At 42.8% G+C, this 18526-nt stretch overlaps 1 protein-coding gene across 4 annotated transcripts in view; it reads right to left on the reverse strand.

The window, feature by feature from the left end:
• LOC109844938 (probable sulfate transporter 3.3) overlaps nt 1–18526 on the reverse strand; it is a 42743-nt gene that overhangs the window by 14860 nt on the left and 9357 nt on the right. The window lies entirely within an intron of this gene.

Below are 18526 nucleotides of genomic sequence, written 5' to 3' on the forward strand. Positions count from 1 at the left end.
AAGCCTCGAGCTCGCTTGTAACTCGCTAATGACCTCGCCTGATATCGAGCTCGCCTTCACAGCGCTCGAGCTCTCCTGGAGGGGATCGACCTCGCCTGAAGGAGCTCGACCTCACCTGAAAGAGCTCGCCTCGCCTGCATCTCACGTGGACCTCGCCTGAAGCTTCGCCTGCGCCACCTCGACTTCGAGATCGCCTGCGAAGGTTTGGATCCACACCCAAATCCAAAAATCTCCCACTTGGAGACTAAACCGCCGTCAGCAGGCTATCTCAACAAGCATTTACTCATGTGTGGCTCCGTCCTGATCACTTATGCATGGAGGCCAAATGAAGTTGAGCATAACTCCAGTTTCTGAATGGTCACCGTTTTTGTTAACATATTTGCTGGATTCTTACTTTCTAGAATCTTCTCTAGTTTTAACACGTCATCTTCCAACAGAGATCTGATGAAGTGGTATCGAAGACTAATGTGCTTCGTTCTAGAATGAAATACGGAATTCTTAGCCAAGTGAATCGCACTCTGACTATCACTATGCAAAATATTCTTCTCCTGTTAGAATCCCAGCTAGGTTAACAATCCCTGAAGCCATATCATCTCTTTGCTGGCTTCAGTCACTGCTACATACTCAGCTTCTATAGTGGATAGAGTGACAATCTTCTATATCTATAACATCCAACTATTAGTTGTAGTTCCGACAGTGAATACATAGCCGGTGGTGCTTCTTTGGTGATCGACTTCATCTCTGAAGTCTGCATCTACGTACCCTTGTACTTCCACCTCTTCCTTACTAAAGTGCAAATACTTCTGTGTGGTGCCTCGTAGATACCTCAGAATCCATTTGACCGCTTCTCAATGAGCTTTTCCTAGATTCGATATTATAGGCAATAAAAATTACCTTTAATCCCTATGATAAAAGCTCAAAACAAGATTGCTAAAACCTCACCCGAAATAGCAAAAAAGGGGAAAAACGTTGATATCTCTTAAACTAGAAGGAATTTGGTACAATGAATAGAGGCAAACTAAACCCTTTGGATGGGTTTGGTCAGCTCTGTCTCGTCGAGATAGACGATTTTCATATATAAGTCGTCAAATTCCGACGTACGGTTTGAAAGTTATGACATGTTCTTCGTGGCATATTCTAGAGCTCGCCTACATAAGGCAAGCTCATCTACACAGCCTCGACTGCAGAGCTCACCTGATAGCTTGAAGCTTGCCTGCATGATTTAAGTTTGTCTGAAGGTAAGCTCGCTTGCACAGCCTCGCCTGCAGAGCTCACCTGACAGCTTGAAGCTTGCCTGCATGATCCAGGCTCGCCCGAAGGCAAGCCCGCCTGCACAACCTCATCTGTAGAGATCGCCTCACAGCTTGAAACTCACCTGAAGGCTAAGCTCACCAGATTCAGGCCAAGCTCACCTACAAACCCTTGGTTCGTCTGCAGAGTCTCCATCCCACCTGTAGAGTCGCCAGCCTGCATATAGGGTCGTCATAAGATCGTCAGTCTGCCTGTAGGGTCGCTAGCCTGCCTGCAGGGTCGCCAGCTCGCTTGTAGGGTCTCCAGCCCGCCTGCAAAGTCGCCGACTCGTCTGCATGCTCTAGCTCGCTTGCTGCAAAATCGTCAACTCGCGTGAAGGTTGGTCAAGCTTGGTAGCCATCCACTTGAGATATAGAAACGGTCACATCAGTGGTCACATCCCATATTTCAAGGAAGAGAGTATGATACTCCTTGCCCCATCAGTGGTCACATCCTACAAATTAAAGGGAGAGAGCATAGTGTTCCTTACCTAGGCATGGCCATATCCCACAAATCAAGGGATTGGCCATGACTCTTCTTTTCTATAAATAACCACACTTGGCTACATGAGAATGGCTCTTTTGTCTTCTTGCAGACTTGGACATTTTGAGGGGCTGGCTTGGTCTTGGCCTTCTTTAGAACTTAACCTTTTAAGTGGCTGGTTGGACCTTCTTTGGGACAGCCCCTTGGCTTTTTTAAAGTCTCAATCTGAACTCTCAGATTTGGAGACTCTTGGTTTATTGGCTCTGTAAACTCTTGCATCATAGCCTTCTTGGTGCATTCGGCCTTGATACTCATCAAGTTCGGGCATTCGAATCCCAATCACAACTTTGATCGGATCGTCTAAGGAAGCAAACTCGGCACGAGCACCGAGGGACGCGTCCTACCGCTGCCAACGAACCCACGTTAAACAAGAAGGGTCATTCCCTTCTCCTCTGTTATAAACATTGATTGTAGTTTGTAATAACCTATTTTTATAAGCACAAACGACCCCTCAAATAGGAAGTTAATTTTTACACCCAACAGAAGATGGCGACCATAGTGGAAGGAACCGCTTCTTCAACCAAAATGGTGGTGGTGCAGTTTGACGAAATTACGATAGGGATAACTGTTAAGTCCCTAGTGATCGAGTTCGAGAAGTACTTATCTTCATCCTCTTCTGGCGGCAATGCGTCTCGCAAGTGCTACAGAGTTACGTGTGTGGCCCAGCCCCAAGTGACCGAGGCAACCATGCCAGAGAGCTTCGCCCGAGCAAACACAGGGGGTTCTATCTCCCCTAAGCCCATCACGGCCGAGCCAAAGGCAAAGGATGCAAGTTCAAGGGCTGCGCGAGGGGTCGTTGAACGATCCTCCCAGGCCCCTATGCAAGAGGAGACGACGGTTCATGTCGACGTAGACCCGCCTTCGCCGTCAACATGAACGCTCTTCTCTCCAAAAGAACCAAGCAACGACGATGACAAGCTCTCACCGTCAAAAGATGTAAGCCCTCATGTCCGATGACGGCCTGAATTACTATTCAGGCCTGAAGAGATCCAAGCTAAAACACAAGGTTCCTAATTTTGGCGAACTGAACCGATCAGGCGAGCCTACCTACTCAGGCGGGCTTTACTTTGTTGGCAAAGTTCCCAAAATTGGCGAATTTAATATTTTCGGTGAGCCTAGCAGTTCAGGCGTGCCTCACTAGCTTTGCTCCATGAGCAAGATTCCTAATTTAGACGAACCGCTCAAATCAGACGAGCCCACCTATGCAGGCGGGCTCTACTCTTCAGGTGAGCTTCCTAAATTTGGCAAGCTTCGCAAATATGGTGAACTCTTTAGTTCAAGGGAACTTCATTAAGTTCGCCTAACAGCCCAACTTCGCCCGCAAGCCGACCTTCGTCAGAAAGGCAAAGCTGCAGCTCGCCCAACAGGCGATCCTCGACAGGCCGAACCTCGCCAATACATGCGAGCTCGTCAACAGATGCAAGCTCGCCCAACAAGCGAACCTCGCCAGACTGAGTCTCACCAACAAGCTCAAGTATGCTAAACAGGCAGACCTCAGCGAGCTCGCCTAACAGATCGACCCCGCCTACAAGAAGCGGTAGTTCACCAAACAGGCGAACCTTGCCTGAAAGAACTGGAGGTTGAACCTCCCCAATAGGCTCAAGGTCGCCGACCACGTGAACCTCGCCTGAATGAACAGATGGCTGAACTTCGCCAATAGACCCAAGCTTGTCTGTCTAGGCAAGATCGCCTGAGTTTAACGCTTGGGAAATTTCCTAAGTGTTCCCATTTGGACTCCCTTGAGTCTCTTACATTTGAACGCCAGCAGTCGGTTGAGGCTTAAACTTGCCTTGAACCTCACCTGAACGACCAGTTAGCTCGACCTCGCTAGCAGTCGGCTGAAGGTTGCTTAAATTTTTGAGCTCACCAGCAGTTAGCTGGAGCTCGCCCACATTCCAGACCTCACCAGCAGTCGGCTGAAGATCGTCCAGATTCCAGACCTCACCAACCGTCGGTTGAAGGTTGCCTAAATGCTCGAGCTCGCCTGCAGTCGACTAGAGCTCGCCTGCAGTCAGCTAGAGCTCGCCCACATTTCAGACCTCGCCTGTATCAGCGAGGTTGATTGGATCCGACACTTAGGGAATTTCCCAAGTGTCCTCATATCGACTCCCTTGAGCCTCCTTCATGCGACTTCATGTCTCGTCTTTCCGATGCTGAGGATTGTCATTATCAACCTACAGGAGATCTCAGAGGACGCTTGACTTGCAAACGGACGCCCTACGAGACTTCCAATGATGTGGAGCTCCCTACCGCTACTGTTAATAAGACGGTGAAGTTCAAGGTTATTGAGCGTGAAGGTATCCACCAACGCACTTGCGCCCAAATGGGGGTAGTCATTCCGTTTGACTACACGCGCCTAGCACCCATCTCTGACAACGACGACGATGATTGCTCGGTAGTGGCAACATCGCAGGTTTCAAGCTCTATTTAGGATGAAAGTGCGAAAGTGCACATGACCAATACCCTTGATAAGATATCTAGGAGACTCGACGAGCAACAAGCAACCATCGATTCTCTGAAGGAGATATTGGAGCAGCTTCTGAGTGAGAAGACAAGGGGAAAAGAGAGGACTTTGTGGGCTTCGCGTAAATCCTCAAAGCACAAAGAGCGGGTGCCTACTCCTTCTCACTCCTCATCTAAGTCATCTAGAGGAGCGTCATCTTCGGATCATAATCTAAGGAAAAAAAGGCTCGACGAGTTCCAAAATCAACTCGACACCTTAAAGCTCCAGAAGCACATGAATAAGCTGGGGGCTGTCAGACCATATCTGATCGAATAGGATATAGTCTTCTACTTGGTTAAGTTTCAGTCACTAGACCTCCTGTAGTTTAACGGTAAGGGTTCTTCTACCTAGCACATCTACTACTTCCAGGCGCAAACTAGACACATAGTGAGGAATGATCCCATTATGACTCGATTGTTCATTGGCACCCTCAAGGGGGTCGTTTTTGAATGGTTTTGCAGATTGAAGCCTGGATCCACCACTTGCTGGAAGGACATGGAAAGACTTTTCATGGTCAGATTCGTCGATGATGACAAAGAAGTATCGATGGCCACCCTGCTAGCTTCCAAGCAGAAGAAAACAGAGTATACAAGTAACTTTATCAAGAGGTTCAGAAACCGATCGCTGAATACACGTGATCAGTTTTTCGAGGCCACTCTTATTGAGATGTGCCGGAATAATCTCTTCATCAACATTATGTCCAATATGGATGATGTCATAGCTCGCTCGTGGAAAGACTTAATCTTCTAAGGAGGACAAGTCGAGAGCATGCTCAAATGCATGGATGCTGAAGGGCCATATGAATTTTAAGGGGGTGATGACCAAGGCATCTTGGTAATGGAAACTACCTCCGCATCCAAACCCTCTTCACAACAGAGGGGCAATGCTTCGAAGAACAAGAATCCCTTGATGGCATTTGCCGAGTTCACTAACTCTGACCCAAACTATGGGGCTAACTACGAAGACTTAGCTACTATTGGACAAAGATAATTAGTGATGCTTAAATGCATCAATCGTCGGAGGACCTGGATCTGATAGCAACTTCATACTCACTCGTAGTAGAATGGGCAACGTGTCAGCACAGGATTTCATCCTCCGACTCTAACGTGTATATGAGTATAAATTGTTCCCTATCTTTGACGGGAAGTTCCTGGAGGATATTACATATAATATTCTTAAGGATAACCCGGCTGACTCTAATGGTTATACGAGTATAAACTGTTCTCTACCTTTGATGGGAAGTTCCTAGAGGATATTACACATAATATTCTTAAGGATAACTCGGCTTACTCTAACGGGTATACGAGTATAAACTATTTTCTAAACCTCCAATTGGTATACGAGGCTAAACTATTCCTTACCTTTGATGGAAAGTTCCTGGAGAATATTTTTAAGGATAACCCGGTAACCTCCAACTGATATATGAGGCTAAACTATTCCTTACCTTTGACAGGAAGTTCCTGGAGAATATTCTTAAGGATAACCCGACAACCTCCAACTAGTGTACGAGGCTAAATTGCTCTCTTTTCTCTAACCGGTGTACAAGGTGAAACTTCTCCTTTCCTCCAACCGGTCCACGAGGCTAAACTACTCCTTTTCTCCAACCAATACATGAGACTAAACTGCTCTCTTTTCTCCAACAGGTTCACGAGGCTAAATTATTCTCTTTCCTCCAACTGGTGCACGAGGTGAAACTATTTTCTTTCCTCTAACCAATGCATGAGGTGAAACTAATCCTTTTCTCCAACCGGTACACAAGGCTAAACTGCCCCCTTCCTCCAACCGGTGCATGAGGTGAAACTACTCATTTACTCTAACCGGTGTATGAGGCTAAACTGCTCTCTTTCCTCTAACCGATGCACGAGGCTAAACTGTTCATTTCCTCCAACCGGTAAACGAAGATAAACTGCTCCCTTTCCTTCAACCGATGTACGAGATGAAACTGTTCCTTTCCTCCAACCGGTACACAAGGCTAAACTGCTCTCTTTCCTTCAACCGATGTACAAGGTAAAACTGCTCCTTTCCTCCAACCTGTGCATGAGGCTAAACTACCCCCTTCCTCCAACCAGTGCACGAGGTGAAACTGCTCCTTTTCTCTAACTGGTGCACGAGGCTAAATTGTTCTCTTTCCTCCAATCGGTACACGAGGCTAAACTACTCTATTTTCTCAAACCGGTGCATGAGGTGAAACTGCCCATTTTTTCCAACCGATGCACAGGGCTAAACTGATCCCTTCCCTCCGACTAGTATATGAGATTAAACTTCTCCCTACGCTCTTAATCCTAACACCTCAAATAGCTAAGGATAGAGGAGAAATATTAGCATTGAGCCTAAGAGAAACTCCTCGATAACTTATCATGCTAAGGGCAAGAGCATGACTAGTCCAACTCAAACGGCAATTGGTAAAGACAAATCAAGTCCGTTGATAGCCGAGGGTTTTCGCAAAATCCTAGATGGCAATCATCAGCTGCGAGTGAAGAGGTCAATTTCACCGAGCTCGTTGGAAGGTTTCTCACTCCGTCTGAGCAGTGATCACTTTACAGGTCTTCATACCCAAAGTATTTCAGACCTCATGTAGTCTGATTCAGGTATAAAAACTTTGGAGGGGGTTCTATAGATAATTAAAATTACCTTTAATCCCTATCAGAGAAGCTCAGAACAAGACTGCTAAAATCTCGTCCGAAATAGCAAAAAAGGAAAAAACGCTGATATCTCTCAAACCGAAAGGAATTTGGCAAAACAAACGGAGGCAAACCGAACCTTTTGGGTAGGTTTGGTTGGCTCCACCTCGTCGAGATAGGCGATTTTCATATAAAATTCATCAAATTCTGACTTACGGTTTGAAAGTTATGACTTGTTCTTCGTGGTATGTTCCGGAGCTCGCCTGCCTAAGGCAAGCTCGTCTGCACAGTCTCGCCTGCAGAGCTCGCCTGACAGATTGAAGCTCACCTACATAATCCAGGCTCGCCCAAAGGCAAACCCGCCTATTGAGCTTGCCTGACAGCTTGAAGTTCACCTGAAGGCTAAGCTCGTCTGATTCAGGCCAAGCTTACTTGCAGACCCTTGGTTTGCCTGTAGAGTCGTCAACCCGCTTGTAGGGTCGCAAGCCCTCTTGCAAGGTCGCCAGCCTGCTTGTAGGGCCTCCAACCCACCTGTAGGGTCGCCAGCTCGCTTGCAGGGTCTCCAGCCCGTTTGTAGGGTCTCCAGCCTACCTGCAAGGTCACCGACTCGCCTGCATGCTCCAACTCGCCTGCTGTAAAATCGTCGACTCACCTGATGGCTTGCCAAGCTTGGCAGTCGTCCACTTAAGGTATGTGAACGGTCATATTAGTGGTCACATCCTATGTTTCAAGGGAGAGAATATGGTACTCATTATCCCATCAGTGGTCACATCCCACAAATTAAGGGGGGAGAGCATGGTGCTCCTTACCCAAGCGTGGTCATATCCCACAAATCAAGGGATTGGCCATGGCTCTCCATTTCTATAAATAGCCACACTTGGCTACATGAGAAGGGGTTTTTTGTCTTCTTGAGGACTTCGACCTTTTGAGGGGCTGGCTTGGTCTTCGCCTTCTTTAGAACTTGACCTTTTAAATGGATAGCTCGTCCTTCTTTGGGACAGCCCCCTTGACATTTTTAAAGTCTTAATATAAACTCTCAGATTTGGAGACTCTTGGCTCATTAACTCTGCAAACTCTTGCATTATAGCCTTCTTGGTGCATTCGGCCTTGATACGCATCAAGCTCGGGTATTCGAACTCTAACTGCAACTTCAATCGGATCATCCAAGGGAAGCAAACTCGGCACGAGCACCAAGGGAGACGTTCTACCACTACCAACGAACCCACGTTAAATAAGAAGGGCCATTCCCTTCTCCTCTGTTGTAAACATTGATTGTAGTTTGTAATAAGTTATTCTTATAAGCACAAACGACCCTTCAAACTGGAAGTTAATTTTTACACCAAACAGACATGAACCGGCTGACCACTCCTACTACATAATTAATGTCTAGTCTTGTATAGACCATTGCGTACATCAAGTTTCCAATGGCTGAGGCGTAAGGAACCTTAGTCATACTCTCTTTCTCTTCATCTGACTGAGGAGATTGATCATTTGATAGGCGAAAATGGCTAGCCAAGAGTGTGTTGACTGGCTTGGCGTCGCCCATTTGAATCTCTACAAAACACGGTTGATGTACTCTGTCTGAGACAACTATAAGAACCCTTTCTTCTTATCTCTCGTGATTTGCATTCCAATGATCTTCTTTGCTAGAACCAAGTCTTTCATGTCAAACTCCTTTGATAACTGCTACTTCAAACTCCTGATATCCTTCATATCTACACCTGCAACTAACATATCATCAACATATAATAGTAAGATGATATAACTGGACTGATATCTTTTAAAGTAGCAACAGTGGTCAGCGTTGTACTTCTGGAAACCTTTCTTATGTATGAAGCCGTCAAACTTTTTGTATCACTATCTTGGGTCTTGTTTCAGACCGTACAAGCTCTTCTTGAGTCTGCACATCAGGTTCTTCTTCTTTTTTTAAGAAACCTTCTAGCTGGTGCATGTATATATCCTCTTCTAGATCTCCGTGAAGAAACATCGTCTTCACGTCCAACTACTTAAGATGATGATCTTCAATAGCTACAATACTCATCACTGTCCTGATAGTATTGAGCTTCACCATGCGAGTAAAAATATCAGTGTAGTTAATTCCTTCCTTCTGTTAGAATCTTTTGATAACTAGTCAGGCTTTATATTTTTTGGAGCCATCCTGTTCCTCTTTTACCCGGTATACTCATTTATTGTGGAGTGTCTTCTTACCCGTGGGTAACTTAGCTAGTTCCCACGTCTGGTTTGAGATTAGAGACTTCATCTCATCTTTCATGGCAAGCTCCCACTTGCTCGCATCTCCACTCTAACAAGCTTTATCATAGCTTTCAGGCTCCCCTCCATCTGTCAACAACAAATAATTCATATATCTCCTGTTGGGCACATAAGCTACACAACCGAAAACTTTAAGATGTGAGAGTTTTACCTTATTTCCGTATCATACCTCCTCTGATATTTTGTGCTCCAATGGAAGCGATGGACCTCGGTAGGCCTGACTGTATCCGAATACTTCTGACTTTCTCTGTCAATGTTCGGTTCATCCACTCAGCTACACCATTTTACTAAGGCGTGCCGAACACGGTTCTCTCTATTCTTATCTCATGCTCATAACATAACTTATTGAATCCAGTGTATTCATACTCACTATCATTGTTGGTCCTAAGCTTCTTTATTCTCAGACCGGTCTTATTCTCGATCATAGCTTTCCATCTCCTGAAAGCCTTAAATACTTCTGACTTATACTTCAGAAAGTAGACACATACATTTCAAGAGTGATCATAGATAAAAGCCACAAAGTAGTGTTTCCCACCAATGGACGCGGTGATGATTAGTTCCCAAATATCTGAGTGAACGAGCTCTAGCTTCTCCTTCCTGGGGGTTCTGTCATTTGTCTGAAAGCTGACTCTCTTCTGCTTTGCAATTATGCATTCTTCCCACATGTCCATATCCACTAACTGTTGGGTCCTTTTATTTTGATGATGATTAACAAACAATTTATAACTAATGTTATTTGTCTAGTGTTTGTATTTTATATTTATTCTAGACAAACAATATATTGGAGGATGGATAGAATAGCGTATTCATGATCATATCTAATGGAGGTTGACGGAATAGTGGAATGAAGCCTTACAATTCAAGTTGAAGATCCAAATTCAAGCTTCATCCGTAAGTATACCAAGTCAAGCTTATTGAAGACCTATAGCTTGGGTAATCTAGTTTAGGAGTTTATATTATGTGTGTTGGTACTTTAAGCTCAATATCACATATACACACATACATTTTGTTTTCTATGTATATATATAGTTATATATATACATACATGTTTTGGTTTTCATGTTTATATAAATATGAAAGTGCATATTTCATATTTATTGTTTCGTTTTGGTTTAGCTTTGTAGATATGAAACAATAGTTATATTCATATGTACTTTCATGTTTCATATATATCATTTTATAAATGCATATTGTGCAGAACTTTATTTTGCATAATATTGAGTTATTGGTTTATAGACTTAACTACTATAGTTTATACTTTTTATCAAGTCTATAAAATTATATTATAAAGTTTCAAAACTTGGTTTATGTCAAAACATCAAAATTCAAGTATCTCATGTTTTTATGTTTTGGATGTGTTTAAAAAATGATGAGATTTCTCAAATGGAAGGTGATTTTTGAAAACCAGTTTTTATAACATGTGTATTATCATGTCTATAATCATTTTCCAAAGTTTCATAATTTTTAGAATTTATTTGTTATTTTTAAAGATAGTTTAAAAATCAGATTTACTGTTTTAATCAGGCTGATACGGTGTTATCAGTCGACTGATGGATGTGTTCAGTCGACTGAAGAAATCGCCTGGAATAACAAAATATTTTTGTTTTGTTTTAGTCGACTGACCAGTCAACTGATGAGGTCATCAGTCAACTGATGAGCTGAAAAATACCTCTAACGGTCAGCTTATCAGTCAACTGATGAAAGCCGTCGGTCCACTGATGCTGTAACGGCTAGTTTTTTTTCATCCTATTCTAGTTTTGGGTTTTTGGACTTTTTACCTTATTTTTTCTTAGCTTTGGGGTTCCTATAAATACCCCCATATATGCTTAGTTTTATTTAACAATTAAGAAAGTTTTTAAACAAGTTTAAAGGATGTTTAAAGTTTGTTTAGTGTTTGTTTTAAGTTTGTGAAGCAATTTTGACAAGAGCAAAGAAGAGATCATCCTTTGGTGTTTGAGCATTCACTCTTCTCTCTCTCTCTTGTTATCTATAGAGAAATTTCCTTAAACTTAATTCTAGTTATTTATTGTTTTGATTCTAATTTTCATAAGCTAGATTTTATTATTGAGTTTAATTGTTTTATTGATACTCTTCTAATTTTCATAAGCTAGATTTTATTATTGAGTTTAATTGTTTTATTGATACTCTTTGTTTACACACACAACCATTGAGATTTTATTATTGAGTTTAATTGTTTTATTGATACTCTTTGTTTACACACACAACCATTGAGCTTATTGCATTTTCATACATAGTATAATTTGGGTTGTGGGGATTATGTGACTTAGAGTGTGAGCTTTCATTGTGTTCTCATCCATAGTAGAGAACAACCATTGTTATATTTGTGCTTAATTATGAGATCACTTTATAATACACTTGTACACCGAGAGAAGTATGTGGTGAGAGACGGGGTCGTCCCAAAAGGAGTGGGGTAGGTGGTAATGCGTAGAGGTAGGTTGTAATTCCTAACACTTGAGGGAGACACGTGCTAGAGACCAATATTTAGAGAGTGTAAAGTGGGATTACAAGAGTGTGTGATTGTAAAGTTTTCGATGAACTAAAAAACCGAGTATGAGGTGTAAACGTTATTCGGATGAGCGTAAAAAACCCGGTTATGATAATAGAGATCTCCTCAAGGTGAGGAGCGGAGACGTAGGTCATGGGGACCGAACTCCGTAATCATATCGTTTGTTTGTGATTGCATTGGCGCACTTATTTTTTATGTTCATATCTTATATCGCCTTTGTCTATTGCTTATTGTTTATATTCCCACTATCTTGTTTGTGTTTATATTACCCTTGGTTTATTATCCTTGCACATATATTGTTCATATCTTATTTGCTAGGATAATTTGTTAATATATTTTAATTTGGCATAAAATCGGATTAGATTAGCATAAACCTTATTCACCCCCTCTAGGGTTCTTTCCTAGTGACAGTAGGGTGCTTTCACTAACTATAGTCCAGGGCGTTTTCCCTTTGTGTGTATGATCTCATCCATTTATTTGTGTGTATGATCTCATCCATTTATTACTCATATGACCGAGTCTCTGGTACCACAGCTTTAAAATCTCATTACCTGTTGCAACTGAGATCAAATAACGTGCACCTGCTGTCATGTAAAGGATACCAGTCTTCTTACCTCGGGCATTACAATTGTATTCTTTGAGAATCTTTCCGATCATTCTCCATGGAAGGTCGTAATGTATTCTTCGCCAACCAACTGGCCTACAGATATTAAGTTCTTTCTCAGGTTGGGAATATGTCTGACATCTTTCATCTCTCATACTGGCCCGTTCAACTTAATTTTCACTACACATTTACCCACAATAGCACACGGTTGATCATCACCAAGGTATATATATCCAAAATTTTTAGGGACATACTTCTTAAAGAATTCTTTCTGAGAAGTAGCATGAAACGACGCTCCTGAATCTAACGACTAAGATTCCTCCTTGCTCTCCAAAGGGCATATCAATGCGTTGTCTCCTCCTGAATAGAAGTGATATTCACCTCTTCCTTCGCCTCCTTCTCCTTTTGTGCACTCTTGCACTGATTCTTGTAGTGCCATGTTTCTCATAATTCCAACACTCGATAGCTTTCGAGCTATTATTTGGATTCCTTGATTTAGACATATTGTCCTTTGATCTACCTCTGAAGTTTGATTTGCCTCGTCCGTTTCCTCTGGTTGAATTTCTACTCTGTATGTAATACTGAAGAGGTTGTAGCTTCACCTGACTCTCTCCGTCGGATCTCCTCACTAAAAATCAGATCACGAACGTCATCGAATTTTAACTTGTTATTTTCCGATGAGCTACTCATAACTGTATGTTAGAAAAATTGCAATAAAGAGATAGTGAAAGAAAATTAACTTGTATTCTCTCAAAATCGATTATAATTTGGATTTCCTGATTACAAAAGAGAAGAGAATGAATTTGATTCTCCTCTTTGTTTAAAACTGGATTCTTCACGGTGGCGATGGAGTGCCTCCCTCGAATGCTTGCGTCGAGTTTGCTCTCCGTTGACGATCCGACGTTTTGCTTCACTGGAACGATGTCTTCTCCTCACGATTCGACGTTGTGGAGAACTTGCGTGGCAAGTTTGAAACTCTTGATGAGTTGATAACTTTGTGAAAGAGTTGATTTGAACCGAAGATCGGTTAATAAGCCAAGGCTAGAAGAAAGCACCGGTGGTCGATCGTTGCTGAGGATGAACGTCGATCTCCCCCTTGCTGCCAAGCCAAAAGATCTCCTCTTCCTGCTACCAAGAAATTCCCTCCTCGCGGCCAAGTCTCAGATCCGAAAATGCCAGCCGAAAAAGCCTTGAACTCCGGACCCAAGAAGCCAATCTTGAACTCAGTTGAGTTTACTCGCTTTTATAGGGGATTAAAGGGGTGTAACCATCCCCTTAAATCACTCCTAAATGGGGTGTAACCACCCATAAATCATGGGAACCAGTTTTAGAACCGTTCAGCTCATGCTTTGAATGAGTCAAACACCCACGTTGGCGTTTAGGACCCTAACTCCACGTTTTAGAATGAAGACGCGGAGTTGGGTATTCGCTGGGTGTTAAAAAACGCGGGTCCGACCCAGCGTTTTAATGTTATAACGTGGGTTCGACCCTCGCGTTTTGATGTTGTAATGCGGGTTCGACCCTCGCGTTTTGATGTTGTAACGTGGGTTCGACCCTCGCGTTTTACTGTTGACACACGGGGAGGACCTCCGCGTTTTGGTGTTGCAATGCAGGTCTGACCCCTGCGTTTTGTTGTTGATACACGGGGAGGACCTCCGCGTTTTGGTGTTGATACGCAGGGAGGACCTCTGCGTTTTGGTCTTAGAGCGCGGTGATGAGTTCCGCGTCTTACTTCAAAGAGATTATCAACAAGTAATCTCTTTTGTCGTAGCGTTGCAAAGATTATTGTCTTGTAATCTTCATCTTGGCTCCTTGAGAATATGAGAGTCGTCAGATTGTAACTCCCGATGTTTGATTATGAAGGCTGTTGATTAGAGCTTTCATCGGTTGTTGTGAAGGTTGTCAGATGGTAACCTTCAGCGATCTACGTGAAAGTCTTCAAATTGTAGCCTTCTGGAAGTCATCAGATTGTAACTTCCATCATCGGTGTTTGATGGGGGATAAGCTATCTATTATGATTTTTAGACAGCCTACAGAACCCCCTCCAAAGTTTTCGAAAGTTCGCGGTTGACTAGGACGAATTTTCGTAATACTTTGGATCTCAACTCTGATCCTGGAGCTATTGATTCCTTGTTGTAAAGAAGTCGTTCTCTGCACTTGCTTCGAAGGTATCTTGGTTGAAGGGATTTGCCATATAGGACCTGTGTGAAGGTATGCGCTATAATCCTGCTTCTAGAATGTTGGGGTGTATCCCTACGTTTTGAACTTGAGACGCGGGACTCACCCTTGCATGTTGAATTTGGAACACGGGTGTGATCTCGGCGTTTGGTTTTTGCATCGCGGGTCTGATCTCAGCGTCTGACCTCCGCGTTTGGTTTTTGCATCGCGGGTCTGACCTCCGTGTTTGGTTTTTGCATCGCGGGTCTGACCTAAGCGTTTGGTTTTTGCATCGCGGGTCTGACCTCAGCGTTTTGACTTAAGACATGGAAGTGGCTTCCGTGTATTTTTGACTAAGTCTTTGAGACTTGTCTTTAGCTCATCTGTTTCAAGTCTTGGGTCACATCCATTAAGCTAATGGACCTACGAACATGCATAGGATTTTTGGCAAACCCTCAGCCATCAACGGATTTGATAAGCCTTTACCGACTACCATTTGAGTCGGGCTAGCATGTGAATTATTTGAATCCGTTTCATATGTAACGTTGTGCTAAGAGAATGAGCCCTCTTAGACTTGATGCTATGATTTTGAATACATAGACTTTGTTATTTTCACGGGAAAAAGACTAACCGGCAACGCGTGTTAGGCGTTGACTTATCCCTACTTAGGATTCGGGATAAATTTCCCCATGCGTGTAAGGCATGGATTTTAGCGTTATTAATAACGACCTACTACGATGTCGAATACGTAGATTTTTATCCTTTTACGGTAAAAGACTAACAGGCAACGCGTGTTAGGCGTTGACTTATCCCTACTTAGGATTCGGGATAAATTTCCCCATGCGTGTAAGGCATGGATTTTGGCGTTATTAATAACGACTTGCCTCGATGTCGAATACGTAGACTTTTGTCCTTTTTACGGTGAAAGACTAACCGGCAACGCGTGTTAGGCGTTGACTTATCCCTACTTAGGATTCGGGATAAATTTCCCCATGCGTGTAAGGCATGGATTTTGGTGCTACGATGTTGAATACGTAGACTTGGTCATTTTCGCGGGAACGAACCACCCGGCAGCATGTGTTAGATGCAGGCTTATCTCTGTTTAGGGGTCGAGATAAATTCCCCCAGGCATGAATCCTGGTGTCTTTTTCACGGTGAAAGATTAACCGGCAACTCGTATTAGACGTAGACTTATCTCTAATTAGGGATCGAGATAAAGTCCCTCATGCGTGAAGGCATGGATTTTTGATGTTGTTTCTTCCTGTGTGGCTTGAAACACCAAAAGAAAGTTGGAAGTGCCAGAGGTATAGTATTAACTTGGGATGAATTTTCACTTAAAGTGAAATTCAAAAATTTTCTTTATTATCACAAGGATAATTCCAGAAAATCTTTAATCCACTGGGGATTTTATAATAAAAACTTGCTATTCTTATTGCAAAAAGGGTTAACAAGTTCATTAGGGGGTAGACTGTTAGAGGTGTGATATTAACCTAACAGTATTTTATGGACCTATCGCTCTATTAAAGAGAGTCGATAAGTTGGTTTGGTTGTCAGAGGTGTGATGTTAACTTGACTGGAATTTATGGACTTATCGCTCTATTGAAGAGAGTTGATAAGTTGATTTTGTCAGAGGTTTAGTGTTAACATGACAGGAATTTGTGTTGCGATTGGAGCAACTTTGTGGACTTATCATCCTTTTGAAGAGGATTGATAAGTGGGTTGTCAGAGGTTTAGTGTTAACGTGACAAGAGTTTGTGTTGCGATTGGAGCAACTTTGGAGACTTATCATCCTATTGACGAGGATTGATAAGTAGTTTGTTCTCAGAGGTATTTGATATTAACGTGACAAGAGAATGTTGCAATCGGAGCAACTTTGTGGACTTATCATCCTATTGATGAGGATTGATAAGTTGATTTGTCAGAGGTTTGGTGTTAACGTGACAAGAGAATTTATGGGCCTATCGCTCTATTGAAGAGAGTCGATAAGTTGATATTATCAGAGGTGTAATATTAACGTGACAGGATTTTGTGTTGCGATTGGAGCAACTTTGTGGACTTATCATCCTATTGAAGAGGATTGATAAGTTGATTTTGTCAGAGGTTTAGTGTTAACGTGACAGGAATGTGTTCTTGTGACTTGCACAAGATTTTAGGAATTAGCGTCTCATTGGGGAAACTTGCTAAATGAGTTTATCATCAAAAATGATAAATTTTGATGCTTGTGATTTGAACAAGATTTTGAAGACTTAGCGTCTTGCTGGGGAGATTACGATTTGAGCAATTTTGAGGACTTATAATCCTATTGTCAAGGATTGATAAGTTGATTGTTGTCAGAGGTATATTGTTAACGTGACAAATTGGGAGTGATGCAAGTTGAATGCATACTCTGTGGGGGGTGATGATCATCAAAAGTGTAATGTTCACTTGACGATGTGAAAGTTTTGTTACTCTTAATCCAATGGATTCCAAGTAACCAACCCCCAGTCTTGATTAAGACTTAGCAGGGGAATAAAAACAGGTAGACAAGGCACATCCCCTAGTGAGGCACTATCCATGAAGTCGGAATAGAGTCACATCACCAGGTAGGCCATTATCTGATGAGTTTGACTATCAGAGGTAACTGTTAACGTGATAGTTTTTTGTGGACCTGCCATCCTATTGAGGAAGATTAGCAAGTTGATGGACTATCAGAGGTAACTGTTAACGTGATAGTTTTATTGACCTGCCATCCTATTGAGGAAGATTGGCAGGTTAATGGACTATCAGAGGTAACTGTTAACGTGATAGATTTATGGACCTATCATCCTATTGAGAAGAGGATTGACAAGTTGAGGGACTATCAGAGGTAGATGTTAACATAATAGTTTTGTGGACCTGCCATCTTATTGAAGCGGATTGACAAGTTGATGGACGTGATAGTTTTGGTAGATTTTGTGGTTGACAGAGGTATTCTATTAAACATAACAACTCAGAAAATTTATTACTCATAATCCCATGAATTACCAATAAACCAACCCCCAGTCTTGAACAAGTGCAAGGGGAAAAGAGAAGACATGACACATCGCCTAGTGATCCATTATCTAACGAGTTTGACTATCAGAGGTAACTGTTAACGTGATAGTTGTTGGACCTGTCATCCTACTGAAGAGGGTTGGCTTCAGCGCCTGTAGTATCTTCCGGTTCTGACTGAGAAGAGTGAGCTTGGTCCGATTGCTCAGGAGAAGGTTAGGCTTGGTCCGATTGCTCAGGTTGATCCTGCCTACTTTGTTCTTCAGCTTTGATCCTGGCAATAATCTTTTGAGCCTGTTCGCCTTGAGAGATTAGTTGTCTCCAAGAACGACATTCTGCAACTCCGATTCGGGCTAGGAGGTCGGTCTGCAAGTTGTGTCGACAAGTCTCTACTAAAGTAGACTGTGTCATACCTAACGAACACCGGAGAGCCATGGTTCGGAACCTTTTGATGAAGGCTTTGACAGATTCCCTCTTCTTCTGCTTAGTGACGAAAAGGGTATGGATGGAGACTTCTGTATCCTCTTCAAAAAATCTTGACAAGAAGAGTCTCTCTAAATCTGCCCACCTTTGGATACATCCGGTAGGTAGTTTTTTGAACCATTCAAAGGCAACTCCCTTAAGGGTGCCAATAAACAATCGAGCCAGTATGGCATCGTTTGATATTACATTCCCAGTCTGTGACTTGAAATGATAAATATGTTGGTTCGGTGATCCTATGCCGTCAAAAGTTTGTAGTGTCGGGACTTCAAATTTTGGAGGATAAGGGGCTGCATCCCATTCGACAGGATAGGGTCTGACAACTCCCTCGTCTTGGAGCTCGCTTCTGTTGGCCATGGCATTGAGGCAGCCTTCCAATTCTTTCATTTTGGCAGACTGGAGATTATACTCGTTCTCAGTCTCTCTTCCTTCATCAGAGGAAGATTCCAGGTTGTGGGCTTCTTGGTCAGAAGCCGTGTCATCAACCACCTTTCCCTTCCATTTGCTTGTGTGAGGTCGGG

The sequence above is a fragment of the Asparagus officinalis genome, chromosome 6 (genome assembly GCF_001876935.1).
Source record: "Asparagus officinalis chromosome 6, Aspof.V1, whole genome shotgun sequence".
In the NCBI taxonomy this organism is placed as follows: domain Eukaryota; kingdom Viridiplantae; phylum Streptophyta; class Magnoliopsida; order Asparagales; family Asparagaceae; genus Asparagus; species Asparagus officinalis.